General features: G+C 42.3%; 23 pseudogenes; all 23 read right to left on the bottom strand.

The window, feature by feature from the left end:
* Positions 1-995: 995 nt before the first annotated feature.
* Positions 996-1114, bottom strand: LOC149474599 (5S ribosomal RNA; annotated as a pseudogene).
* A 1075-nt stretch (positions 1115-2189) lies between these two features.
* On the bottom strand, positions 2190-2308 carry LOC149474598 (5S ribosomal RNA; annotated as a pseudogene).
* Positions 2309-3383: 1075 nt separating this feature from the next.
* On the bottom strand, positions 3384-3502 carry LOC149474597 (5S ribosomal RNA; annotated as a pseudogene).
* Positions 3503-4574: 1072 nt separating this feature from the next.
* Positions 4575-4693, bottom strand: LOC149474596 (5S ribosomal RNA; annotated as a pseudogene).
* Positions 4694-5767: 1074 nt separating this feature from the next.
* LOC149474595 (5S ribosomal RNA) lies at positions 5768-5886 on the bottom strand (annotated as a pseudogene).
* A 1075-nt stretch (positions 5887-6961) lies between these two features.
* Positions 6962-7080, bottom strand: LOC149474594 (5S ribosomal RNA; annotated as a pseudogene).
* A 1075-nt stretch (positions 7081-8155) lies between these two features.
* LOC149474593 (5S ribosomal RNA) lies at positions 8156-8274 on the bottom strand (annotated as a pseudogene).
* A 1075-nt stretch (positions 8275-9349) lies between these two features.
* On the bottom strand, positions 9350-9468 carry LOC149474592 (5S ribosomal RNA; annotated as a pseudogene).
* Positions 9469-10543: 1075 nt separating this feature from the next.
* Positions 10544-10662, bottom strand: LOC149474591 (5S ribosomal RNA; annotated as a pseudogene).
* A 1072-nt stretch (positions 10663-11734) lies between these two features.
* Positions 11735-11853, bottom strand: LOC149474590 (5S ribosomal RNA; annotated as a pseudogene).
* A 1074-nt stretch (positions 11854-12927) lies between these two features.
* On the bottom strand, positions 12928-13046 carry LOC149474589 (5S ribosomal RNA; annotated as a pseudogene).
* Positions 13047-14122: 1076 nt separating this feature from the next.
* LOC149474588 (5S ribosomal RNA) lies at positions 14123-14241 on the bottom strand (annotated as a pseudogene).
* A 1075-nt stretch (positions 14242-15316) lies between these two features.
* On the bottom strand, positions 15317-15435 carry LOC149474587 (5S ribosomal RNA; annotated as a pseudogene).
* A 1075-nt stretch (positions 15436-16510) lies between these two features.
* Positions 16511-16629, bottom strand: LOC149474586 (5S ribosomal RNA; annotated as a pseudogene).
* Positions 16630-17705: 1076 nt separating this feature from the next.
* LOC149474585 (5S ribosomal RNA) lies at positions 17706-17824 on the bottom strand (annotated as a pseudogene).
* Positions 17825-18899: 1075 nt separating this feature from the next.
* On the bottom strand, positions 18900-19018 carry LOC149474584 (5S ribosomal RNA; annotated as a pseudogene).
* A 1076-nt stretch (positions 19019-20094) lies between these two features.
* LOC149474583 (5S ribosomal RNA) lies at positions 20095-20213 on the bottom strand (annotated as a pseudogene).
* Positions 20214-21288: 1075 nt separating this feature from the next.
* Positions 21289-21407, bottom strand: LOC149474582 (5S ribosomal RNA; annotated as a pseudogene).
* Positions 21408-22482: 1075 nt separating this feature from the next.
* Positions 22483-22601, bottom strand: LOC149474581 (5S ribosomal RNA; annotated as a pseudogene).
* A 1075-nt stretch (positions 22602-23676) lies between these two features.
* Positions 23677-23795, bottom strand: LOC149474580 (5S ribosomal RNA; annotated as a pseudogene).
* Positions 23796-24869: 1074 nt separating this feature from the next.
* On the bottom strand, positions 24870-24988 carry LOC149474579 (5S ribosomal RNA; annotated as a pseudogene).
* Positions 24989-26063: 1075 nt separating this feature from the next.
* LOC149474578 (5S ribosomal RNA) lies at positions 26064-26182 on the bottom strand (annotated as a pseudogene).
* Positions 26183-27256: 1074 nt separating this feature from the next.
* LOC149474577 (5S ribosomal RNA) lies at positions 27257-27375 on the bottom strand (annotated as a pseudogene).
* Positions 27376-27429: the final 54 nt, after the last annotated feature.

Here is a 27429-nt window from a genome sequence, read left to right as displayed (position 1 = left end):
TATCAAAGACACTTCTGGGCAATTATGATGAAATCCCTTTATTATGGCCATCAAACATTGAGCTATAATAGAAACATCTTACATTTAATAGAAATAAAAAATGATATTTGATTTCAAGCATTAATAAACTCTAAACAACCTCCTAAACTGGTGTATTCAGGTAAGAAGACCCTGTTTTCTGTCAACCGTAAAAGGGTAAACCTCATAATTAAAAAAGAAAAAGCCTACAGCACCTGCTAATCCAAGGAAGGCAACCCATCCAAGTATTAACCAGGCCCAACCCTGCAAAGCTTCCGAGGTCAAATCAGATCGGGCGCATTCGGGGTGGTGTGGCCGTAGGCACCTTCTTCTCCATTTCACACTTGTGCAATTCAACCTGGCCAAGAGCAGTGAAAAGACATAGTGGAATTACATAACTGCTCGGTGCACTATCATAAAAACTTCTAGGCAATTATGATGAAATCCCTTCTTTATGTCCGTCACACATTTAGCTGGAATATTAACATCTTACATTTACCATACATTAAAAAGGGGCATTTGAATCCACGCCTTAAACTACTCTTAAAAATTCCGAAACTGGTGCTTTCAGGAAAGAAGGCCCAGTTGTCGGTCCTCTGTAAGAGGGTATACCTTCATTATTTATTTATTTCAGGTACTTATATAGCGCCGTCAATTTACGCAGCGCTTTATATTGTACATTCACATCAGTCCCTAACCTTCAAGGGACGTACAATCTAAAGTTCCTAACTCACATTCATATATACACATACTAGGGACAATTTAGACAGGAGCCAATTAACCTACCAGCATGTCTTTGGAGTGTGGGAGGAAACCGGAGTACCCGGAGGAAAACCACGCAGTCACAGGGAGAACATGCAAACTCCAGGCAGGTGGTGGCATGGCTGGGCTTCGACCCAACGAACCTAGTACTGCCAGGCCAACGTGCTAAGCATTTAGCCACTGTGCTGCCCGAATATTTATAATCTAAGAAAAGAAGCCTACAGCACCTGGTATTCCCAGGCGTTGACCAATCCAAGTACTAACCAGGCCTAACCCTGCTCAGCTTTTGAGATCAGATGAGATCAGGAGCATTCAGGGTAGTGTGGCCGTAGGCTACATCTTCTCCATTGTACAGTTGTGCAATACAACCAGACTAAAAGCAGTGAAGAGACATTACATAATTACTCGGTGTACTATCAAAGACACTTCTGGGCAATTATGATGAAATCCCTTTATTATGGCCATCAAACATTGAGCTATAATAGAAACATCTTACATTTAATATAAGTAAAAAATTATATTTGATTTCAAGGATTAATAAACTCTAAACAACCTCCTAAACTGGTGTATTCAGGTAAGAAGACCCTGTTTTCTGTCAACCGTAAAAGGGTAAACCTCATAATTAAAAAAGAAAAAGCCTACAGCACCTGCTAATCCAAGGAAGGCAACCCATCCAAGTATTAACCAGGCCCAACCCTGCAAAGCTTCCGAGGTCAAATCAGATCGGGCGCATTCGGGGTGGTGTGGCCGTAGGCACCTTCTTCTCCATTTCACACTTGTGCAATTCAACCTGGCCAAGAGCAGTGAAAAGACATAGTGGAATTACATAACTGCTCGGTGCACTATCATAAAAACTTCTAGGCAATTATGATGAAATCCCTTCTTTATGTCCGTCACACATTTAGCTGGAATATTAACATCTTACATTTACCATACATTAAAAAGGGGCATTTGTATCCACGCCTTAAACTACTCTTCAAAATTCCGAAACTGGTGCTTTCAGGAAAGAAGGCCCAGTTGTCGGTCCTCTGTAAGAGGGTATACCTTCATTATTTATTTATTTCAGGTACTTATATAGCGCCGTCAATTTACGCAGCGCTTTATATTGTACATTCACATCAGTCCCTAACCCTCAAGGGACGTACAATCTAAAGTTCCTAACTCACATTCAAATATACACATACTAGGGACAATTTAGACAGGAGCCAATTAACCTACCAGCATGTCTTTGGAGTGTGGGAGGAAACCGGAGTACCCGGAGGAAAACCACGCAGTCACAGGGAGAACATGCAAACTCCAGGCAGGTGGTGGCATGGCTGGGCTTCGACACAACGAACCAGGAACTGCCAGGCCAACGTGCTACCCATATAGCCACTGTGCTGCCCGAATATTTATAATCTAAGAAAAGAAGCCTACAGCACCTGGTATTCCCAGGCGTTGACCAATCCAAGTACTAACCAGGCCTAACCCTGCTCAGCTTTTGAGATCAGATGAGATCAGGAGCATTCAGGGTAGTGTGGCCGTAGGCTACATCTTCTCCATTGTACAGTTGTGCAATACAACCAGACTAAAAGCAGGGAAGAGACATTACATAATTACTCGGTGTACTATCAAAGACACTTCTGGGCAATTATGATGAAATCCCTTTATTATGGCCATCAAACATTGAGCTATAATAGAAACATCTTACATTTAATAGAAATAAAAAATGATATTTGATTTCATGGATTAATAAACTCTAAACAACCTCCTAAACTGGTGTATTCAGGTAAGAAGACCCTGTTTTCTGTCAACCGTAAAAGGGTAAACCTCATAATTAAAAAAGAAAAAGCCTACAGCACCTGCTAATCCAAGGAAGGCAACCCATCCAAGTATTAACCAGGCCCAACCCTGCAAAGCTTCCGAGGTCAAATCAGATCGGGCGCATTCGGGTTGGTGTGGCCGTAGGCACCTTCTTCTCCATTTCACAGTTGTGCAATTCAACCTGGCCAAGAGCAGTGAAAAGACATAGTGGAATTACATAACTGCTCGGTGCACTATCATAAAAACTTCTAGGCAATTATGATGAAATCCCTTCTTTATGTCCGTCACACATTTAGCTGGAATATTAACATCTTACATTTACCATACATTAAAAAGGGGCATTTGTATCCACGCCTTAAACTACTCTTAAAAATTCCGAAACTGGTGCTTTCAGGAAAGAAGGCCCAGTTGTCGGTCCTCTGTAAGAGGGTATACCTTCATTATTTATTTATTTCAGGTACTTATATAGCGCCGTCAATTTACGCAGCGCTTTATATTGTACATTCACATCAGTCCCTAACCCTCAAGGGACGTACAATCTAAAGTTCCTAACTCACATTCAAATATACACATACTAGGGACAATTTAGACAGGAGCCAATTAACCTACCAGCATGTCTTTGGAGTTTGGGAGGAAACCGGAGTACCCGGAGGAAAACCACGCAGTCACAGGGAGAACATGCAAACTCCAGGCAGGTGGTGGCATGGCTGGGCTTCGACCCAACGAACCTAGTACTGCCAGGCCAACGTGCTAACCATTTAGCCACTGTGCTGCCCGAATATTTATAATCTAAGAAAAGAAGCCTACAGCACCTGGTATTCCCAGGCGTTGACCAATCCAAGTACTAACCAGGCCTAACCCTGCTCAGCTTTTGAGATCAGATGAGATCAGGAGCATTCAGGGTAGGGTGGCCGTAGGCTACATCTTCTCCATTGTACAGTTGTGCAATACAACCAGACTAAAAGCAGAGAAGAGACATTACATAATTACTCGGTGTACTATCAAAGACACTTCTGGGCAATTATGATGAAATCCCTTTATTATGGCCATCACACATTGAGCTATAATAGAAACATCTTACATTTAATAGAAATAAAAAATATTTGATTTCAAGGATTAATAAACTCTAAACAACCTCCTAAACTGGTGTATTCAGGTAAGAAGACCCTGTTTTCTGTCAACCGTAAAAGGGTAAACCTCATAATTAAAAAAGAAAAAGCCTACAGCACCTGCTAATCCAAGGAAGGCAACCCATCCAAGTATTAACCAGGCCCAACCCTGCAAAGCTTCCGAGGTCAAATCAGATCGGGCGCATTCGGGGTGGTGTGGCCGTAGGCACCTTCTTCTCCATTTCACACTTGTGCAATTCAACCTGGCCAAGAGCAGTGAAAAGACATAGTGGAATTACATAACTGCTCGGTGCACTATCATAAAAACTTCTAGGCAATTATGATGAAATCCCTTCTTTATGTCCGTCACACATTTAGCTGGAATATTAACATCTTACATTTACCATACATTAAAAAGGGGCATTTGTATCCACGCCTTAAACTACTCTTAAAAATTCCGAAACTGGTGCTTTCAGGAAAGAAGGCCCAGTTGTCGGTCCTCTGTAAGAGGGTATACCTTCATTATTTATTTATTTCAGGTACTTATATAGCGCCGTCAATTTACGCAGCGCTTTATATTGTACATTCACATCAGTCCCTAACCCTCAAGGGACGTACAATCTAAAGTTCCTAACTCACATTCATATATACACATACTAGGGACAATTTAGACAGGAGCCAATTAACCTACCAGCATGTCTTTGGAGTGTGGGAGGAAACCGGAGTACCCGGAGGAAAACCACGCAGTCACAGGGAGAACATGCAAACTCCAGGCAGGTGGTGGCATGGCTGGGCTTCGACCCAACGAACCAGGAACTGCCAGGCCAACGTGCTACCCATATAGCCACTGTGCTGCCCGAATATTTATAATCTAAGAAAAGAAGCCTACAGCACCTGGTATTCCCAGGCGTTGACCAATCCAAGTACTAACCAGGCCTAACCCTGCTCAGCTTTTGAGATCAGATGAGATCAGGAGCATTCAGGGTAGTGTGGCCGTAGGCTACATCTTCTCCATTGTACAGTTGTGCAATACAACCAGACTAAAAGCAGTGAAGAGACATTACATAATTACTCGGTGTACTATCAAGACACTTCTGGGCAATTATGATGAAATCCCTTTATTATGGCCATCAAACATTGAGCTATAATAGAAACATCTTACATTTAATAGAAATAAAAAATGATATTTGATTTCAAGCATTAATAAACTCTAAACAACCTCCTAAACTGGTGTATTCAGGTAAGAAGACCCTGTTTTCTGTCAAACGTAAAAGGGTAAACCTCATAATTAAAAAAGAAAAAGCCTACAGCACCTGCTAATCCAAGGAAGGCAACCCATCCAAGTATTAACCAGGCCCAACCCTGCAAAGCTTCCGAGGTCAAATCAAATCGGGCGCATTTGGGGTGGTGTGGCCGTAGGCACCTTCTTCTCCATTTCACACTTGTGCAATTCAACCTGGCCAAGAGCAGTGAAAAGACATAGTGGAATTACATAACTGCTCGGTGCACTATCATAAAAACTTCTAGGCAATTATGATGAAATCCCTTCTTTATGTCCGTCACACATTTAGCTGGAATATTAACATCTTACATTTACCATACATTAAAAAGGGGCATTTGTATCCACACCTTAAACTACTCTTAAAAATTCCGAAACTGGTGCTTTCAGGACAGAAGGCCCAGTTGTTGGTCCTCTGTAAGAGGGTATACCTTCATTATTTATTTATTTCAGGTACTTATATAACGCCGTCAATTTACGCAGCGCTTTATATTGTACATTCACATCAGTCCCTAACCCTCAAGGGACGTACAATCTAAAGTTCCTAACTCACATTCAAATATACACATACTAGGGACAATTTAGACAGGAGCCAATTAACCTACCAGCATGTCTTTGGAGTGTGGGAGGAAACCGGAGTACCCGGAGGAAAACCACGCAGTCACAGGGAGAACATGCAAACTCCAGGCAGGTGGTGGCATGGCTGGGCTTCGACCCAACGAACCTAGTACTGCCAGGCCAACGTGCTAACCATTTAGCCACTGTGCTGCCCGAATATTTATAATCTAAGAAAAGAAGCCTACAGCACCTGGTATTCCCAGGCGTTGACCAATCCAAGTACTAACCAGGCCTAACCCTGCTCAGCTTTTGAGATCAGATGAGATCAGGAGCATTCAGGGTAGTGTGGCCGTAGGCTACATCTTCTCCATTGTACAGTTGTGCAATACAACCAGACTAAAAGCAGTGAAGAGACATTACATAATTACTCGGTGTACTATCAAAGACACTTATGGGCAATTATGATGAAATCCCTTTATTATGGCCATCAAACATTGAGCTATAATAGAAACATCTTACATTTAATAGAAATAAAAAATGATATTTGATTTCAAGCATTAATAAACTCTAAACAACCTCCTAAACTGGTGTATTCAGGTAAGAAGACCCTGTTTTCTGTCAAACGTAAAAGGGTAAACCTCATAATTAAAAAAGAAAAAGCCTACAGCACCTGCTAATCCAAGGAAGGCAACCCATCCAAGTATTAACCAGGCCCAACCCTGCAAAGCTTCCGAGGTCAAATCAGATCGGGCGCATTCGGGGTGGTGTGGCCGTAGGCACCTTCTTCTCCATTTCACACTTGTGCAATTCAACCTGGCAAAGAGCAGTGAAAAGACATAGTGGAATTACATAACTGCTCGGTGCACTATCATAAAAACTTCTAGGCAATTATGATGAAATCCCTTCTTTATGTCCGTCACACATTTAGCTGGAATATTAACATCTTACATTTACCATACATTAAAAAGGGGCATTTGTATCCACGCCTTAAACTACTCTTAAAAATTCCGAAACTGGTGCTTTCAGGAAAGAAGGCCCAGTTGTCGGTCTTCTGTAAGAGGGTATACCTTCATTATTTATTTATTTCAGGTACTTATATAGCGCCGTCAATTTACGCAGCGCTTTATATTGTACATTCACATCAGTCCCTAACCCTCAAGGGACGTACAATCTAAAGTTCCTAACTCACATTCAAATATACACATACTAGGGACAATTTAGACAGGAGCCAATTAACCTACCAGCATGTCTTTGGAGTGTGGGAGGAAACCGGAGTACCCGGAGGAAAACCACGCAGTCACAGGGAGAACATGCAAACTCCAGGCAGGTGGTGGCATGGCTGGGCTTCGACCCAACGAACCAGGAACTGCCAGGCCAACGTGCTACCCATATAGCCACTGTGCTGCCCGAATATTTATAATCTAAGAAAAGAAGCCTACAGCACCTGGTATTCCCAGGCGTTGACCAATCCAAGTACTAACCAGGCCTAACCCTGCTCAGCTTTTGAGATCAGATGAGATCAGGAGCATTCAGGGTAGTGTGGCCGTAGGCTACATCTTCTCCATTGTACAGTTGTGCAATACAACCAGACTAAAAGCAGGGAAGAGACATTACATAATTACTCGGTGTACTATCAAAGACACTTCTGGGCAATTATGATAAAATCCCTTTATTATGGCCATCAAACATTGAGCTATAATAGAAACATCTTACATTTAATAGAAATAAAAAATGATATTTGATTTCATGGATTAATAAACTCTAAACAACCTCCTAAACTGGTGTATTCAGGTAAGAAGACCCTGTTTTCTGTCAAACGTAAAAGGGTAAACCTCATAATTAAAAAAGAAAAAGCCTACAGCACCTGCTAATCCAAGGAAGGCAACCCATCCAAATATTAACCAGGCCCAACCCTGCAAAGCTTCCGAGGTCAAATCAAATCGGGCGCATTTGGGGTGGTGTGGCCGTAGGCACCTTCTTCTCCATTTCACACTTGTGCAATTCAACCTGGCCAAGAGCAGTGAAAAGACATAGTGGAATTACATAACTGCTCGGTGCACTATCATAAAAACTTCTAGGCAATTATGATGAAATCCCTTCTTTATGTCCGTCACACATTTAGCTGGAATATTAACATCTTACATTTACCATACATTAAAAAGGGGCATTTGTATCCACGCCTTAAACTACTCTTAAAAATTCCGAAACTGCTGCTTTCAGGAAAGAAGGCCCAGTTGTCGGTCTTCTGTAAGAGGGTATACCTTCATTATTTATTTATTTCAGGTACTTATATAGCGCCGTCAATTTACGCAGCGCTTTATATTGTACATTCACATCAGTCCCTAACCCTCAAGGGACGTACAATCTAAAGTTCCTAACTCACATTCATATATACACATACTAGGGACAATTTAGACAGGAGCCAATTAACCTACCAGCATGTCTTTGGAGTGTGGGAGGAAACCGGAGTACCCGGAGGAAAACCACGCAGTCACAGGGAGAACATGCAAACTCCAGGCAGGTGGTGGCATGGCTGGGCTTCGACCCAACGAACCTAGTACTGCCAGGCCAACGTGCTAACCATTTAGCCACTGTGCTGCCCGAATATTTATAATCTAAGAAAAGAAGCCTACAGCACCTGGTATTCCCAGGTGTTGACCAATCCAAGTACTAACCAGGCCTAACCCTGCTCAGCTTTTGAGATCAGATGAGATCAGGAGCATTCAGGGTAGTGTGGCCGTAGGCTACATCTTCTCCATTGTACAGTTGTGCAATACAACCAGACTAAAAGCAGGGAAGAGACATTACATAATTACTCGGTGCACTATCAAAGACACTTCTGGGCAATTATGATGAAATCCCTTTATTATGGCCATCAAACATTGAGCTATAATAGAAACATCTTACATTTAATAGAAAAAAAAAATTATATTTGATTTCAAGCATTAATAAACTCTAAACAACCTCCTAAACTGGTGTATTCAGGTAAGAAGACCCTGTTTTCTGTCAAACGTAAAAGGGTAAACCTCATAATTAAAAAAGAAAAAGCCTACAGCACCTGCTAATCCAAGGAAGGCAACCCATCCAAGTATTAACCAGGCCCAACCCTGCAAAGCTTCCGAGGTCAAATCAAATCGGGCGCATTTGGGGTGGTGTGGCCGTAGGCACCTTCTTCTCCATTTCACACTTGTGCAATTCAACCTGGCCAAGAGCAGTGAAAAGACATAGTGGAATTACATAACTGCTCGGTGCACTATCATAAAAACTTCTAGGCAATTATGATGAAATCCCTTCTTTATGTCCGTCACACATTTAGCTGGAATATTAACATCTTACATTTACCATACATTAAAAAGGGGCATTTGTATCCACACCTTAAACTACTCTTAAAAATTCCGAAACTGGTGCTTTCAGGACAGAAGGCCCAGTTGTCGGTCCTCTGTAAGAGGGTATACCTTCATTATTTATTTATTTCAGGTACTTATATAGCGCCGTCAATTTACGCAGCGCTTTAAGTGGTACATTCACATCAGTCCCTAACCCTCAAGGGACGTACAATCTAAAGTTCCTAACTCACATTCATATATACACATACTAGGGACAATTTAGACAGGAGCCAATTAACCTACCAGCATGTCTTCGGAGTGTGGGAGGAAACCGGAGTACCCGGAGGAAAACCACGCAGTCACAGGGAGAACATGCAAACTCCAGGCAGGTGGTGGCATGGCTGGGCTTCGACCCAACGAACCAGGAACTGCCAGGCCAACGTGCTACCCATATAGCCACTGTGCTGCCCGAATATTTATAATCTAAGAAAAGAAGCCTACAGCACCTGGTATTCCCAGGCGTTGACCAATCCAAGTACTAACCAGGCCTAACCCTGCTCAGCTTTTGAGATCAGATGAGATCAGGAGCATTCAGGGTAGTGTGGCCGTAGGCTACATCTTCTCCATTGTACAGTTGTGCAATACAACCAGACTAAAAGCAGGGAAGAGACATTACATAATTACTCGGTGTACTATCAAAGACACTTCTGGGCAATTATGATAAAATCCCTTTATTATGGCCATCAAACATTGAGCTATAATAGAAACATCTTACATTTAATAGAAATAAAAAATGATATTTGATTTCATGGATTAATAAACTCTAAACAACCTCCTAAACTGGTGTATTCAGGTAAGAAGACCCTGTTTTCTGTCAACCGTAAAAGGGTAAACCTCATAATTAAAAAAGAAAAAGCCTACAGCACCTGCTAATCCAAGGAAGGCAACCCATCCAAGTATTAACCAGGCCCAACCCTGCAAAGCTTCCGAGGTCAAATCAGATCGGGCGCATTCGGGGTGGTGTGGCCGTAGGCACCTTCTTCTCCATTTCACACTTGTGCAATTCAACCTGGCCAAGAGCAGTGAAAAGACATAGTGGAATTACATAACTGCTCGGTGCACTATCATAAAAACTTCTAGGCAATTATGATGAAATCCCTTCTTTATGTCCGTCACACATTTAGCTGGAATATTAACATCTTACATTTACCATACATTAAAAAGGGGCATTTGTATCCACGCCTTAAACTACTCTTAAAAATTCCGAAACTGGTGCTTTCAGGAAAGAAGGCCCAGTTGTCGGTCCTCTGTAAGAGGGTATACCTTCATTATTTATTTATTTCAGGTACTTATATAGCGCCGTCAATTTACGCAGCGCTTTATATTGTACATTCACATCAGTCCCTAACCCTCAAGGGACGTACAATCTAAAGTTCCTAACTCACATTCATATATACACATACTAGGGACAATTTAGACAGGAGCCAATTAACCTATCAGCATGTCTTTGGAGTGTGGGAGGAAACCGGAGTACCCGGAGGAAAACCACGTAGTCACAGGGAGAACATGCAAACTCCAGGCAGGTGGTGGCATGGCTGGGCTTCGACCCAACGAACCAGGAACTGCCAGGCCAACGTGCTAACCATTTAGCCACTGTGCTGCCCGAATATTTATAATCTAAGAAAAGAAGCCTACAGCACCTGGTATTCCCAGGCGTTGACCAATCCAAGTACTAACCAGGCCTAACCCTGCTCAGCTTTTGAGATCAGATGAGATCAGGAGCATTCAGGGTAGTGTGGCCGTAGGCTACATCTTCTCCATTGTACAGTTGTGCAATACAACCAGACTAAAAGCAGGGAAGAGACATTACATAATTACTCGGTGTACTATCAAAGACACTTCTGGGCAATTATGATGAAATCCCTTTATTATGGCCATCACACATTGAGCTATAATAGAAACATCTTACATTTAATAGAAATAAAAAATATTTGATTTCAAGGATTAATAAACTCTAAACAACCTCCTAAACTGGTGTATTCAGGTAAGAAGACCCTGTTTTCTGTCAAACGTAAAAGGGTAAACCTCATAATTAAAAAAGAAAAAGCCTACAGCACCTGCTAATCCAAGGAAGGCAACCCATCCAAGTATTAACCAGGCCCAACCCTGCAAAGCTTCCGAGGTCAAATCAGATCGGGCGCATTCGGGGTGGTGTGGCCGTAGGCACCTTCTTCTCCATTTCACACTTGTGCAATTCAACCTGGCCAAAAGCAGTGAAAAGACATAGTGGAATTACATAACTGCTCGATGCACTATCATAAAAACTTCTAGGCAATTATGATGAAATCCCTTCTTTATGTCCGTCACACATTTAGCTGGAATATTAACATCTTACATTTACCATACATTAAAAAGGGGCATTTGTATCCACGCCTTAAACTACTCTTAAAAATTCCGAAACTGGTGCTTTCAGGAAAGAAGGCCCAGTTGTCGGTCCTCTGTAAGAGGGTATACCTTCATTATTTATTTATTTCAGGTACTTATATAGCGCCGTCAATTTACGCAGCGCTTTATATTGTACATTCACATCAGTCCCTAACCCTCAAGGGACGTACAATCTAAAGTTCCTAACTCACATTCATATATACACATACTAGGGACAATTTAGACAGGAGCCAATTAACCTACCAGCATGTCTTTGGAGTGTGGGAGGAAACCGGAGTACCCGGAGGAAAACCACGCAGTCACAGGGAGAACATGCAAACTCCAGGCAGGTGGTGGCATGGCTGGGATTCGACCCAACGAACCAGGAACTGCCAGGCCAACGTGCTACCCATATAGCCACTGTGCTGCCCGAATATTTATAATCTAAGAAAAGAAGCCTACAGCACCTGGTATTCCCAGGCGTTGACCAATCCAAGTACTAACCAGGCCTAACCCTGCTCAGCTTTTGAGATCAGATGAGATCAGGAGCATTCAGGGTAGTGTGGCCGTAGGCTACATCTTCTCCATTGTACAGTTGTGCAATACAACCAGACTAAAAGCAGTGAAGAGACATTACATAATTACTCGGTGTACTATCAAGACACTTCTGGGCAATTATGATGAAATCCCTTTATTATGGCCATCAAACATTGAGCTATAATAGAAACATCTTACATTTAATAGAAATAAAAAATGATATTTGATTTCAAGCATTAATAAACTCTAAACAACCTCCTAAACTGGTGTATTCAGGTAAGAAGACCCTGTTTTCTGTCAACCGTAAAAGGGTAAACCTCATAATTAAAAAAGAAAAAGCCTACAGCACCTGCTAATCCAAGGAAGGCAACCCATCCAAGTATTAACCAGGCCCAACCCTGCAAAGCTTCCGAGGTCAAATCAAATCGGGCGCATTTGGGGTGGTGTGGCCGTAGGCACCTTCTTCTCCATTTCACACTTGTGCAATTCAACCTGGCCAAGAGCAGTGAAAAGACATAGTGGAATTACATAACTGCTCGGTGCACTATCATAAAAACTTCTAGGCAATTATGATGAAATCCCTTCTTTATGTCCGTCACACATTTAGCTGGAATATTAACATCTTACATTTACCATACATTAAAAAGGGGCATTTGTATCCACACCTTAAACTACTCTTAAAAATTCCGAAACTGGTGCTTTCAGGACAGAAGGCCCAGTTGTCGGTCCTCTGTAAGAGGGTATACCTTCATTATTTATTTATTTCAGGTACTTATATAGCGCCGTCAATTTACGCAGCGCTTTATATTGTACATTCACATCAGTCCCTAACCCTCAAGGGACGTACAATCTAAAGTTCCTAACTCACATTCATATATACACATACTAGGAACAATTTAGACAGGAGCCAATTAACCTACCAGCATGTCTTTGGAGTGTGGGAGGAAACCGGAGTACCCGGAGGAAAACCACGCAGTCACAGGGAGAACATGCAAACTCCGGGCAGGTGGTGGCATGGCTGGGCTTCGACCCAACAAACCAGGAACTGCCAGGCCAACGTGCTACCCATATAGCCACTGTGCTGCCCGAATATTTATAATCTAAGAAAAGAAGCCTACAGCACCTGGTATTCCCAGGCGTTGACCAATCCAAGTACTAAACAGGCCTAACCCTGCTCAGCTTTTGAGATCAGATGAGATCAGGAGCATTCAGGGTAGTGTGGCCGTAGGCTACATCTTCTCCATTGTACAGTTGTGCAATACAACCAGACTAAAAGCAGGGAAGAGACATTACATAATTACTCGGTGTACTATCAAAGACACTTCTGGGCAATTATGATAAAATCCCTTTATTATGGCCATCAAACATTGAGCTATAATAGAAACATCTTACATTTAATATAAATAAAAAATGATATTTGATTTCAAGGATTAATAAACTCTAAACAACCTCCTAAACTGGTGTATTCAGGTAAGAAGACCCTGTTTTCTGTCAACCGTAAAAGGGTAAACCTCATAATTAAAAAAAAAAAAAGCCTACAGCACCTGCTAATCCAAGGAAGGCAACCCATCCAAGTATTAACCAGGCCCAACCCTGCAAAGCTTCCGAGGTCAAATCAGATCGGGCGCATTCGGGGTGGTGTGGCCGTAGGCACCTTCTTCTCCATTTCACACTTGTGCAATTCAACCTGGCCAAGAGCAGTGAAAAGACATAGTGGAATTACATAACTGCTCGGTGCACTATCATAAAAACTTCTAGGCAATTATGATGAAATCCCTTCTTTATGTCCGTCACACATTTAGCTGGAATATTAACATCTTACATTTACCATACATTAAAAAGGGGCATTTGTATCCACGCCTTAAACTACTCTTAAAAATTCCAAAACTGGTGCTTTCAGGAAAGAAGGCCCAGTTGTCGGTCCTCTGTAAGAGGGTATACCTTCATTATTTATTTATTTCAGGTACTTATATAGCGCCGTCAATTTACGCAGCGCTTTATATTGTACATTCACATCAGTCCCTAACCCTCAAGGGACGTACAATCTAAAGTTCCTAACTCACATTCATATATACACATACTAGGGACAATTTAGACAGGAGCCAATTAACCTACCAGCATGTCTTTGGAGTGTGGGAGGAAACCGGAGTACCCGGAGGAAAACCACGCAGTCACAGGGAGAACATGCAAACTCCAGGCAGGTGGTGGCATGGCTGGGCTTCGACCCAACGAACCTAGTACTGCCAGGCCAACGTGCTAACCATTTAGCCACTGTGCTGCCCGAATATTTATAATCTAAGAAAAGAAGCCTACAGCACCTGGTATTCCCAGGCGTTGACCAATCCAAGTACTAACCAGGCCTAACCCTGCTCAGCTTTTGAGATCAGATGAGATCAGGAGCATTCAGGGTAGTGTGGCCGTAGGCTACATCTTCTCCATTGTACAGTTGTGCAATACAACCAGACTAAAAGCAGGGAAGAGACATTACATAATTACTCGGTGTACTATCAAAGACACTTCTGGGCAATTATGATGAAATCCCTTTATTATGGCCATCAAACATTGAGCTATAATAGAAACATCTTACATTTAATAGAAATAAAAAATGATATTTGATTTCATGGATTAATAAACTCTAAACAACCTCCTAAACTGGTGTATTCAGGTAAGAAGACCCTGTTTTCTGTCAACCGTAAAAGGGTAAACCTCATAATTAAAAAAGAAAAAGCCTACAGCACCTGCTAATCCAAGGAAGGCAACCCATCCAAGTATTAACCAGGCCCAACCCTGCAAAGCTTCCGAGGTCAAATCAGATCGGGCGCATTCGGGGTGGTGTGGCCGTAGGCACCTTCTTCTCCATTTCACACTTGTGCAATTCAACCTGGCCAAGAGCAGTGAAAAGACATAGTGGAATTACATAACTGCTCGGTGCACTATCATAAAAACTTCTAGGCAATTATGATGAAATCCCTTCTTTATGTCCGTCACACATTTAGCTGGAATATTAACATCTTACATTTACCATACATTAAAAAGGGGCATTTGTATCCACGCCTTAAACTACTCTTCAAAATTCCGAAACTGGTGCTTTCAGGAAAGAAGGCCCAGTTGTCGGTCCTCTGTAAGAGGGTATACCTTCATTATTTATTTATTTCAGGTACTTATATAGCGCCGTCAATTTACGCAGCGCTTTATATTGTACATTCACATCAGTCCCTAACCCTCAAGGGACGTACAATCTAAAGTTCCTAACTCACATTCAAATATACACATACTAGGGACAATTTAGACAGGAGCCAATTAACCTACCAGCATGTCTTTGGAGTGTGGGAGGAAACCGGAGTACCCGGAGGAAAACCACGCAGTCACAGGGAGAACATGCAAACTCCAGGCAGGTGGTGGCATGGCTGGGCTTCGACCCAACGAACCTAGTACTGCCAGGCCAACGTGCTAACCATTTAGCCACTGTGCTGCCCGAATATTTATAATCTAAGAAAAGAAGCCTACAGCACCTGGTATTCCCAGGCGTTGACCAATCCAAGTACTAACCAGGCCTAACCCTGCTCAGCTTTTGAGATCAGATGAGATCAGGAGCATTCAGGGTAGTGTGGCCGTAGGCTACATCTTCTCCATTGTACAGTTGTGCAATACAACCAGACTAAAAGCAGGGAAGAGACATTACATAATTACTCGGTGTACTATCAAAGACACTTCTGGGCAATTATGATGAAATCCCTTTATTATGGCCATCAAACATTGAGCTATAATAGAAACATCTTACATTTAATAGAAATAAAAAATGATATTTGATTTCATGGATTAATAAACTCTAAACAACCTCCTAAACTGGTGTATTCAGGTAAGAAGACCCTGTTTTCTGTCAACCGTAAAAGGGTAAACCTCATAATTAAAAAAGAAAAAGCCTACAGCACCTGCTAATCCAAGGAAGGCAACCCATCCAAGTATTAACCAGGCCCAACCCTGCAAAGCTTCCGAGGTCAAATCAGATCGGGCGCATTCGGGGTGGTGTGGCCGTAGGCACCTTCTTCTCCATTTCACACTTGTGCAATTCAACCTGGCCAAGAGCAGTGAAAAGACATAGTGGAATTACATAACTGCTCGGTGCACTATCATAAAAACTTCTAGGCAATTATGATGAAATCCCTTCTTTATGTCCGTCACACATTTAGCTGGAATATTAACATCTTACATTTACCATACATTAAAAAGGGGCATTTGTATCCACGCCTTAAACTACTCTTCAAAATTCCGAAACTGGTGCTTTCAGGAAAGAAGGCCCAGTTGTCGGTCCTCTGTAAGAGGGTATACCTTCATTATTTATTTATTTCAGGTACTTATATAGCGCCGTCAATTTACGCAGCGCTTTATATTGTACATTCACATCAGTCCCTAACCCTCAAGGGACGTACAATCTAAAGTTCCTAACTCACATTCATATATACACATACTAGGGACAATTTAGACAGGAGCCAATTAACCTACCAGCATGTCTTTGGAGTGTGGGAGGAAACCGGAGTACCCGGAGGAAAACCACGCAGTCACAGGGAGAACATGCAAACTCCAGGCAGGTGGTGGCATGGCTGGGCTTCGACCCAACGAACCTAGTACTGATAGGCCAACGTGCTACCCATATAGCCACTGTGCTGCCCGAATATTTATAATCTAAGAAAAGAAGCCTACAGCACCTGGTATTCCCAGGCGTTGACCAATCCAAGTACTAACCAGGCCTAACCCTGCTCAGCTTTTGAGATCAGATGAGATCAGGAGCATTCAGGGTAGTGTGGCCGTAGGCTACATCTTCTCCATTGTACAGTTGTGCAATACAACCAGACTAAAAGCAGGGAAGAGACATTACATAATTACTCGGTGTACTATCAAAGACACTTCTGGGCAATTATGATGAAATCCCTTTATTATGGCCATCAAACATTGAGCTATAATAGAAACATCTTACATTTAATAGAAATAAAAAATGATATTTGATTTCATGGATTAATAAACTCTAAACAACCTCCTAAACTGGTGTATTCAGGTAAGAAGACCCTGTTTTCTGTCAACCGTAAAAGGGTAAACCTCATAATTAAAAAAGAAAAAGCCTACAGCACCTGCTAATCCAAGGAAGGCAACCCATCCAAGTATTAACCAGGCCCAACCCTGCAAAGCTTCCGAGGTCAAATCAGATCGGGCGCATTGGGGTTGGTGTGGCCGTAGGCACCTTCTTCTCCATTTCACAGTTGTGCAATTCAACCTGGCCAAGAGCAGTGAAAAGACATAGTGGAATTACATAACTGCTCGGTGCACTATCATAAAAACTTCTAGGCAATTATGATGAAATCCCTTCTTTATGTCCGTCACACATTTAGCTGGAATATTAACATCTTACATTTACCATACATTAAAAAGGGGCATTTGTATCCATGCCTTAAACTACTCTTAAAAATTCCAAAACTGGTGCTTTCAGGAAAGAAGGCCCAGTTGTCGGTCCTCTGTAAGAGGGTATTACCTTCATTATTTATTTATTTCAGGTACTTATATAGCGCCGTCAATTTACGCAGCGCTTTATATTGTACATTCACATCAGTCCCTAACCCTCAAGGGACGTACAATCTAAAGTTCCTAACTCACATTCATATATACACATACTAGGGACAATTTAGACAGGAGCCAATTAACCTACCAGCATGTCTTTGGAGTGTGGGAGGAAACCGGAGTACCCGGAGGAAAACCACGCAGTCACAGGGAGAACATGCAAACTCCAGGCAGGTGGTGGCATGGCTGGGCTTCGACCCAACGAACCAGGAACTGCCAGGCCAACGTGCTACCCATATAGCCACTGTGCTGCCCGAATATTTATAATCTAAGAAAAGAAGCCTACAGCACCTGGTATTCCCAGGCGTTGACCAATCCAAGTACTAACCAGGCCTAACCCTGCTCAGCTTTTGAGATCAGATGAGATCAGGAGCATTCAGGGTAGTGTGGTCGTAGGCTACATCTTCTCCATTGTACAGTTGTGCAATACAACCAGACTAAAAGCAGGGAAGAGACATTACATAATTACTCGGTGTACTATCAAAGACACTTCTGGGCAATTATGATGAAATCCCTTTATTATGGCCATCAAACATTGAGCTATAATAGAAACATCTTACATTTAATAGAAATAAAAAATGATATTTGATTTAAAGCATTAATAAACTCTAAACAACCTCCTAAACTGGTGTATTCAGGTAAGAAGACCCTGTTTTCTGTCAACCGTAAAAGGGTAAACCTCATAATTAAAAAAGAAAAAGCCTACAGCACCTGCTAATCCACGGAAGGCAACCCATCCAAGTATTAACCAGGCCCAACCCTGCAAAGCTTCCGAGGTCAAATCAGATCGGGCGCATTCGGGGTGGTGTGGCCGTAGGCACCTTCTTCTCCATTTCACACTTGTGCAATTCAACCTGGCCAAGAGCAGTGAAAAGACATAGTGGAATTACATAACTGCTCGGTGCACTATCATAAAAACTTCTAGGCAATTATGATGAAATCCCTTCTTTATGTCCGTCACACATTTAGCTGGAATATTAACATCTTACATTTACCATACATTAAAAAGGGGCATTTGTATCCACGCCTTAAACTACTCTTCAAAATTCCGAAACTGGTGCTTTCAGGAAAGAAGGCCCAGTTGTCGGTCCTCTGTAAGAGGGTATACCTTCATTATTTATTTATTTCAGGTACTTACATAGCGCCGTCAATTTACGCAGCGCTTTATATTGTACATTCACATCAGTCCCTAACCCTCAAGGGACGTACAATCTAAAGTTCCTAACTCACATTCATATATACACATACTAGGGACAATTTAGACAGGAGCCAATTAACCTACCAGCATGTCTTTGGAGTGTGGGAGGAAACCGGAGTACCCGGAGGAAAACCACGCAGTCACAGGGAGAACATGCAAACTCCAGGCAGGTGGTGGCATGGCTGGGCTTCGACCCAACGAACCTAGTACTGCCAGGCCAACGTGCTAACCATTTAGCCACTGTGCTGCCCGAATATTTATAATCTAAGAAAAGAAGCCTACAGCACCTGGTATTCCCAGGCGTTGACCAATCCAAGTACTAACCAGGCCTAACCCTGCTCAGCTTTTGAGATCAGATGAGATCAGGAGCATTCAGGGTAGTGTGGCCGTAGGCTACATCTTCTCCATTGTACAGTTGTGCAATACAACCAGACTAAAAGCAGGGAAGAGACATTACATAATTACTCGGTGTACTATCAAAGACACTTCTGGGCAATTATGATGAAATCCCTTTATTATGGCCATCAAACATTGAGCTATAATAGAAACATCTTACATTTAATAGAAATAAAAAATGATATTTGATTTCATGGATTAATAAACTCTAAACAACCTCCTAAACTGGTGTATTCAGGTAAGAAGACCCTGTTTTCTGTCAACCGTAAAAGGGTAAACCTCATAATTAAAAAAGAAAAAGCCTACAGCACCTGCTAATCCAAGGAAGGCAACCCATCCAAGTATTAACCAGGCCCAACCCTGCAAAGCTTCCGAGGTCAAATCAGATCGGGCGCATTGGGGTTGGTGTGGCCGTAGGCACCTTCTTCTCCATTTCACAGTTGTGCAATTCAACCTGGCCAAGAGCAGTGAAAAGACATAGTGGAATTACATAACTGCTCGGTGCACTATCATAAAAACTTCTAGGCAATTATGATGAAATCCCTTCTTTATGTCCGTCACACATTTAGCTGGAATATTAACATCTTACATTTACCATACATTAAAAAGGGGCATTTGTATCCATGCCTTAAACTACTCTTAAAAATTCCAAAACTGGTGCTTTCAGGAAAGAAGGCCCAGTTGTCGGTCCTCTGTAAGAGGGTATTACCTTCATTATTTATTTATTTCAGGTACTTATATAGCGCCGTCAATTTACGCAGCGCTTTATATTGTACATTCACATCAGTCCCTAACCCTCAAGGGACGTACAATCTAAAGTTCCTAACTCACATTCATATATACACATACTAGGGACAATTTAGACAGGAGCCAATTAACCTACCAGCATGTCTTTGGAGTGTGGGAGGAAACCGGAGTACCCGGAGGAAAACCACGCAGTCACAGGGAGAACATGCAAACTCCAGGCAGGTGGTGGCATGGCTGGGCTTCGACCCAACGAACCAGGAACTGCCAGGCCAACGTGCTACCCATATAGCCACTGTGCTGCCCGAATATTTATAATCTAAGAAAAGAAGCCTACAGCACCTGGTATTCCCAGGCGTTGACCAATCCAAGTACTAACCAGGCCTAACCCTGCTCAGCTTTTGAGATCAGATGAGATCAGGAGCATTCAGGGTAGTGTGGCCGTAGGCTACATCTTCTCCATTGTACAGTTGTGCAATACAACCAGACTAAAAGCAGGGAAGAGACATTACATAATTACTCGGTGTACTATCAAAGACACTTCTGGGCAATTATGATGAAATCCCTTTATTATGGCCATCAAACATTGAGCTATAATAGAAACATCTTACATTTAATAGAAATAAAAAATGATATTTGATTTCAAGCATTAATAAACTCTAAACAACCTCCTAAACTGGTGTATTCAGGTAAGAAGACCCTGTTTTCTGTCAACCGTAAAAGGGTAAACCTCATAATTAAAAAAGAAAAAGCCTACAGCACCTGCTAATCCAAGGAAGGCAACCCATCCAAGTATTAACCAGGCCCAACCCTGCAAAGCTTCCGAGGTCAAATCAGATCGGGCGCATTCGGGGTGGTGTGGCCGTAGGCACCTTCTTCTCCATTTCACACTTGTGCAATTCAACCTGGCCAAGAGCAGTGAAAAGACATAGTGGAATTACATAACTGCTCGGTGCACTATCATAAAAACTTCTAGGCAATTATGATGAAATCCCTTCTTTATGTCCGTCACACATTTAGCTGGAATATTAACATCTTACATTTACCATACATTAAAAAGGGGCATTTGTATCCACGCCTTAAACTACTCTTCAAAATTCCGAAACTGGTGCTTTCAGGAAAGAAGGCCCAGTTGTCGGTCCTCTGTAAGAGGGTATACCTTCATTATTTATTTATTTCAGGTACTTACATAGCGCCGTCAATTTACGCAGCGCTTTATATTGTACATTCACATCAGTCCCTAACCCTCAAGGGACGTACAATCTAAAGTTCCTAACTCACATTCATATATACACATACTAGGGACAATTTAGACAGGAGCCAATTAACCTACCAGCATGTCTTTGGAGTGTGGGAGGAAACCGGAGTACCCGGAGGAAAACCACGCAGTCACAGGGAGAACATGCAAACTCCAGGCAGGTGGTGGCATGGCTGGGCTTCGACCCAACGAACCTAGTACTGCCAGGCCAACGTGCTAACCATTTAGCCACTGTGCTGCCCGAATATTTATAATCTAAGAAAAGAAGCCTACAGCACCTGGTATTCCCAGGCGTTGACCAATCCAAGTACTAACCAGGCCTAACCCTGCTCAGCTTTTGAGATCAGATGAGATCAGGAGCATTCAGGGTAGTGTGGCCGTAGGCTACATCTTCTCCATTGTACAGTTGTGCAATACAACCAGACTAAAAGCAGTGAAGAGACATTACATAATTACTCGGTGTACTATCAAAGACACTTCTGGGCAATTATGATGAAATCCCTTTATTATGGCCATCAAACATTGAGCTATAATAGAAACATCTTACATTTATTAGAAATAAAAAATGATATTTGATTTCAAGCATTAATAAACTCTAAACAACCTCCTAAACTGGTGAATTCAGGTAAGAAGACCCTGTTTTCTGTCAACCGTAAAAGGGTAAACCTCATAATTAAAAAAGAAAAAGCCTACAGCACCTGCTAATCCAAGGAAGGCAACCCATCCAAGTATTAACCAGGCCCAACCCTGCAAAGCTTCCGAGGTCAAATCAGATCGGGCGCATTCGGGGTGGTGTGGCCGTAGGCACCTTCTTCTCCATTTCACACTTGTGCAATTCAACCTGGCCAAGAGCAGTGAAAAGACATAGTGGAATTACATAACTGCTCGGTGCACTATCATAAAAACTTCTAGGCAATTATGATGAAATCCCTTCTTTATGTCCGTCACACATTTAGCTGGAATATTAACATCTTACATTTACCATACATTAAAAAGGGGCATTTGTATCCACGCCTTAAACTACTCTTAAAAATTCCGAAACTGGTGCTTTCAGGAAAGAAGGCCCAGTTGTCGGTCCTCTGTAAGAGGGTATACCTTCATTATTTATTTATTTCAGGTACTTATATAGCGCCGTCAATTTACGCAGCGCTTTATATTGTACATTCACATCAGTCCCTAACCCTCAAGGGACGTACAATCTAAAGTTCCTAACTCACATTCATATATACACATACTAGGGACAATTTAGACAGGAGCCAATTAACCTACCAGCATGTCTTTGGAGTGTGGGAGGAAACCGGAGTACCCGGAGGAAAACCACGCAGTCACAGGGAGAACATGCAAACTCCAGGCAGGTGGTGGCATGGCTGGGCTTCGACCCAACGAACCAGGAACTGCCAGGCCAACGTGCTACCCATATAGCCACTGTGCTGCCCGAATATTTATAATCTAAGAAAAGAAGCCTACAGCACCTGGTATTCCCAGGCGTTGACCAATCCAAGTACTAACCAGGCCTAACCCTGCTCAGCTTTTGAGATCAGATGAGATCAGGAGCATTCAGGGTAGTGTGGCCGTAGGCTACATCTTCTCCATTGTACAGTTGTGCAATACAACCAGACTAAAAGCAGGGAAGAGACATTACATAATTACTCGGTGTACTATCAAAGACACTTCTGGGCAATTATGATGAAATCCCTTTATTATGGCCATCAAACATTGAGCTATAATAGAAACATCTTACATTTAATAGAAATAAAAAATGATATTTGATTTCAAGCATTAATAAACTCTAAACAACCTCCTAAACTGGTGTATTCAGGTAAGAAGACCCTGTTTTCTGTCAACCGTAAAAGGGTAAACCTCATAATTAAAAAAGAAAAAGCCTACAGCACCTGCTAATCCAAGGAAGGCAACCCATCCAAGTATTAACCAGGCCCAACCCTGCAAAGCTTCCGAGGTCAAATCAGATCGGGCGCATTGGGGTTGGTGTGGCCGTAGGCACCTTCTTCTCCATTTCACAGTTGTGCAATTCAACCTGGCCAAGAGCAGTGAAAAGACATAGTGGAATTACATAACTGCTCGGTGCACTATCATAAAAACTTCTAGGCAATTATGATGAAATCCCTTCTTTATGTCCGTCACACATTTAGCTGGAATATTAACATCTTACATTTACCATACATTAAAAAGGGGCATTTGTATCCACGCCTTAAACTACTCTTAAAAATTCCGAAACTGGTGCTTTCAGGAAAGAAGGCCCAGTTGTCGGTCCTCTGTAAGAGGGTATACCTTCATTATTTATTTATTTCAGGTACTTATATAGCGCCGTCAATTTACGCAGCGCTTTATATTGTACATTCACATCAGTCCCTAACCCTCAAGGGACGTACAATCTAAAGTTCCTAACTCACATTCAAATATACACATACTAGGGACAATTTAGACAGGAGCCAATTAACCTACCAGCATGTCTTTGGAGTGTGGGAGGAAACCGGAGTACCCGGAGGAAAACCACGCAGTCACAGGGAGAACATGCAAACTCCAGGCAGGTGGTGGCATGGCTGGGCTTCGACCCAACGAACCTAGTACTGCCAGGCCAACGTGCTAACCATTTAGCCACTGTGCTGCCCGAATATTTATAATCTAAGAAAAGAAGCCTACAGCACCTGGTATTCCCAGGCGTTGACCAATCCAAGTACTAACCAGGCCTAACCCTGCTCAGCTTTTGAGATCAGATGAGATCAGGAGCATTCAGGGTAGTGTGGCCGTAGGCTACATCTTCTCCATTGTACAGTTGTGCAATACAACCAGACTAAAAGCAGTGAAGAGACATTACATAATTACTCGGTGTACTATCAAGACACTTCTGGGCAATTATGATGAAATCCCTTTATTATGGCCATCAAACATTGAACTATAATAGAAACATCTTACATTTAATAGAAATAAAAAATTATATTTGATTTCAAGGATTAATAAACTCTAAACAACCTACTAAACTGGTGTATTCAGGTAAGAAGACCCTGTTTTCTGTCAAACGTAAAAGGGTAAACCTCATAATTAAAAAAGAAAAAGCCTACAGCACCTGCTAATCCAAGGAAGGCAACCCATCCAAGTATTAACCAGGCCCAACCCTGCAAAGCTTCCGAGGTCAAATCAAATCGGGCGCATTTGGGGTGGTGTGGCCGTAGGCACCTTCTTCTCCATTTCACACTTGTGCAATTCAACCTGGCCAAGAGCAGTGAAAAGACATAGTGGAATTACATAACTGCTCGGTGCACTATCATAAAAACTTCTAGGCAATTATGATGAAATCCCTTCTTTATGTCCGTCACACATTTAGCTGGAATATGAACATCTTACATTTACCATACATTAAAAAGGGGCATTTGTATCCACACCTTAAACTACTCTTAAAAATTCCGAAACTGGTGCTTTCAGGACAGAAGGCCCAGTTGTCGGTCCTCTGTAAGAGGGTATACCTTCATTATTTATTTATTTCAGGTACTTATATAGCGCCGTCAATTTACGCAGCGCTTTATATTGTACATTCACATCAGTCCCTAACCCTCAAGGGATGTACAATCTAAAGTTCCTAACTCACATTCATATATACACATACTAGGGACAATTTAGACAGGAGCCAATTAACCTACCAGCATGTCTTTGGAGTGTGGGAGGAAACCGGAGTACCCGGAGGAAAACCACGCAGTCACAGGGAGAACATGCAAACTCCAGGCAGGTGGTGGCATGGCTGGGCTTCGACCCAACGAACCAGGAACTGCCAGGCCAACGTGCTACCCATATAGCCACTGTCCTGCCCGAATATTTATAATCTAAGAAAAGAAGCCTACAGCACCTGGTATTCCCAGGCGTTGACCAATCCAAGTACTAACCAGGCCTAACCCTGCTCAGCTTTTGAGATCAGATGAGATCAGGAGCATTCAGGGTAGTGTGGCCGTAGGCTACATCTTCTCCATTGTACAGTTGTGCAATACAACCAGACTAAAAGCAGGGAAGAGACATTACATAATTACTCGGTGTACTATCAAAGACACTTCTGGGCAATTATGATGAAATCCCTTTATTATGGCCATCAAACATTGAGCTATAATAGAAACATCTTACATTTAATAAAAATAAAAAATGATATTTGATTTCAAGCATTAATAAACTCTAAACAACCTCCTAAACTGGTGTATTCAGGTAAGAAGACCCTGTTTTCTGTCAACCGTAAAAGGGTAAACCTCATAATTAAAAAAGAAAAAGCCTACAGCACCTGCTAATCCAAGGAAGGCAACCCATCCAAGTATTAACCAGGCCCAACCCTGCAAAGCTTCCGAGGTCAAATCAGATCGGGCGCATTCGGGGTGGTGTGGCCGTAGGCACCTTCTTCTCCATTTCACACTTGTGCAATTCAACCTGGCCAAGAGCAGTGAAAAGACATAGTGGAATTACATAACTGCTCGGTGCACTATCATAAAAACTTCTAGGCAATTATGATGAAATCCCTTCTTTATGTCCGTCACACATTTAGCTGGAATATTAACATCTTACATTTACCATACATTAAAAAGGGGCATTTGTATCCACGCCTTAAACTACTCTTAAAAATTCCGAAACTGGTGCTTTCAGGAAAGAAGGCCCAGTTGTCGGTCCTCTGTAAGAGGGTATACCTTCATTATTTATTTATTTCAGGTACTTATATAGCGCCGTCAATTTACGCAGCGCTTTATATTGTACATTCACATCAGTCCCTAACCCTCAAGGGACGTACAATCTAAAGTTCCTAACTCACATTCAAATATACACATACTAGGGACAATTTAGACAGGAGCCAATTAACCTACCAGCATGTCTTTGGAGTGTGGGAGGAAACCGGAGTACCCGGAGGAAAACCACGCAGTCACAGGGAGAACATGCAAACTCCAGGCAGGTGGTGGCATGGCTGGGCTTGGACCCAACGAACCTAGTACTGCCAGGCCAACGTGCTAACCATTTAGCCACTGTGCTGCCCGAATATTTATAATCTAAGAAAAGAAGCCTACAGCACCTGGTATTCCCAGGCGTTGACCAATCCAAGTACTAACCAGGCCTAACCCTGCTCAGCTTTTGAGATCAGATGAGATCAGGAGCATTCAGGGTAGTGTGGCCGTAGGCTACATCTTCTCCATTGTACAGTTGTGCAATACAACCAGACTAAAAGCAGTGAAGAGACATTACATAATTACTCGGTGTACTATCAAGACACTTCTGGGCAATTATGATGAAATCCCTTTATTATGGCCATCAAACATTGAGCTATAATAGAAACATCTTACATTTAATAGAAATAAAAAATTATATTTGATTTCAAGCATTAATAAACTCTAAACAACCTCCTAAACTGGTGTATTCAGGTAAGAAGACCCTGTTTTCTGTCAAACGTAAAAGGGTAAACCTCATAATTAAAAAAGAAAAAGCCTACAGCACCTGCTAATCCAAGGAAGGCAACCCATCCAAATATTAACCAGGCCCAACCCTGCAAAGCTTCCGAGGTCAAATCAAATCGGGCGCATTTGGGGTGGTGTGGCCGTAGGCACCTTCTTCTCCATTTCACACTTGTGCAATTCAACCTGGCCAAGAGCAGTGAAAAGACATAGTGGAATTACATAACTGCTCGGTGCACTATCATAAAAACTTCTAGGCAATTATGATGAAATCCCTTCTTTATGTCCGTCACACATTTAGCTGGAATATTAACATCTTACATTTACCATACATTAAAAAGGGGCATTTGTATCCACACCTTAAACTACTCTTAAAAATTCCGAAACTGGTGCTTTCAGGACAGAAGGCCCAGTTGTCGGTCCTCTGTAAGAGGGTATACCTTCATTATTTATTTATTTCAGGTACTTATATAACGCCGTCAATTTACGCAGCGCTTTATATTGTACATTCACATCAGTCTCTAACCCTCAAGGGACGTACAATCTAAAGTTCCTAACTCACATTCATATATACACATACTAGGGACAATTTAGACAGGAGCCAATTAACCTACCAGCATGTCTTTGGAGTGTGGGAGGAAACCGGAGTACCCGGAGGAAAACCACGCAGTCACAGGGAGAACATGCAAACTCCAGGCAGGTGGTGGCATGGCTGGGCTTCGACCCAACGAACCAGGAACTGCCAGGCCAACGTGCTACCCATATAGCCACTGTGCTGCCCGAATATTTATAATCTAAGAAAAGAAGCCTACAGCACCTGGTATTCCCAGGCGTTGACCAATCCAAGTACTAACCAGGCCTAACCCTGCTCAGCTTTTGAGATCAGATGAGATCAGGAGCATTCAGGGTAGGGTGGCCGTAGGCTACATCTTCTCCATTGTACAGTTGTGCAACACAACCAGACTAAAAGCAGAGAAG

Source organism: Staurois parvus, unplaced genomic scaffold (genome assembly GCF_062004578.1).
Source record: "Staurois parvus isolate SC_StPar_1 unplaced genomic scaffold, SC_StPar_1.0 ptg000004l, whole genome shotgun sequence".
Classification (NCBI taxonomy): domain Eukaryota; kingdom Metazoa; phylum Chordata; class Amphibia; order Anura; family Ranidae; genus Staurois; species Staurois parvus.
Note: the sequence above shows the minus strand (reverse complement) of the source record. Positions and strands in the feature narration are given on the sequence as shown.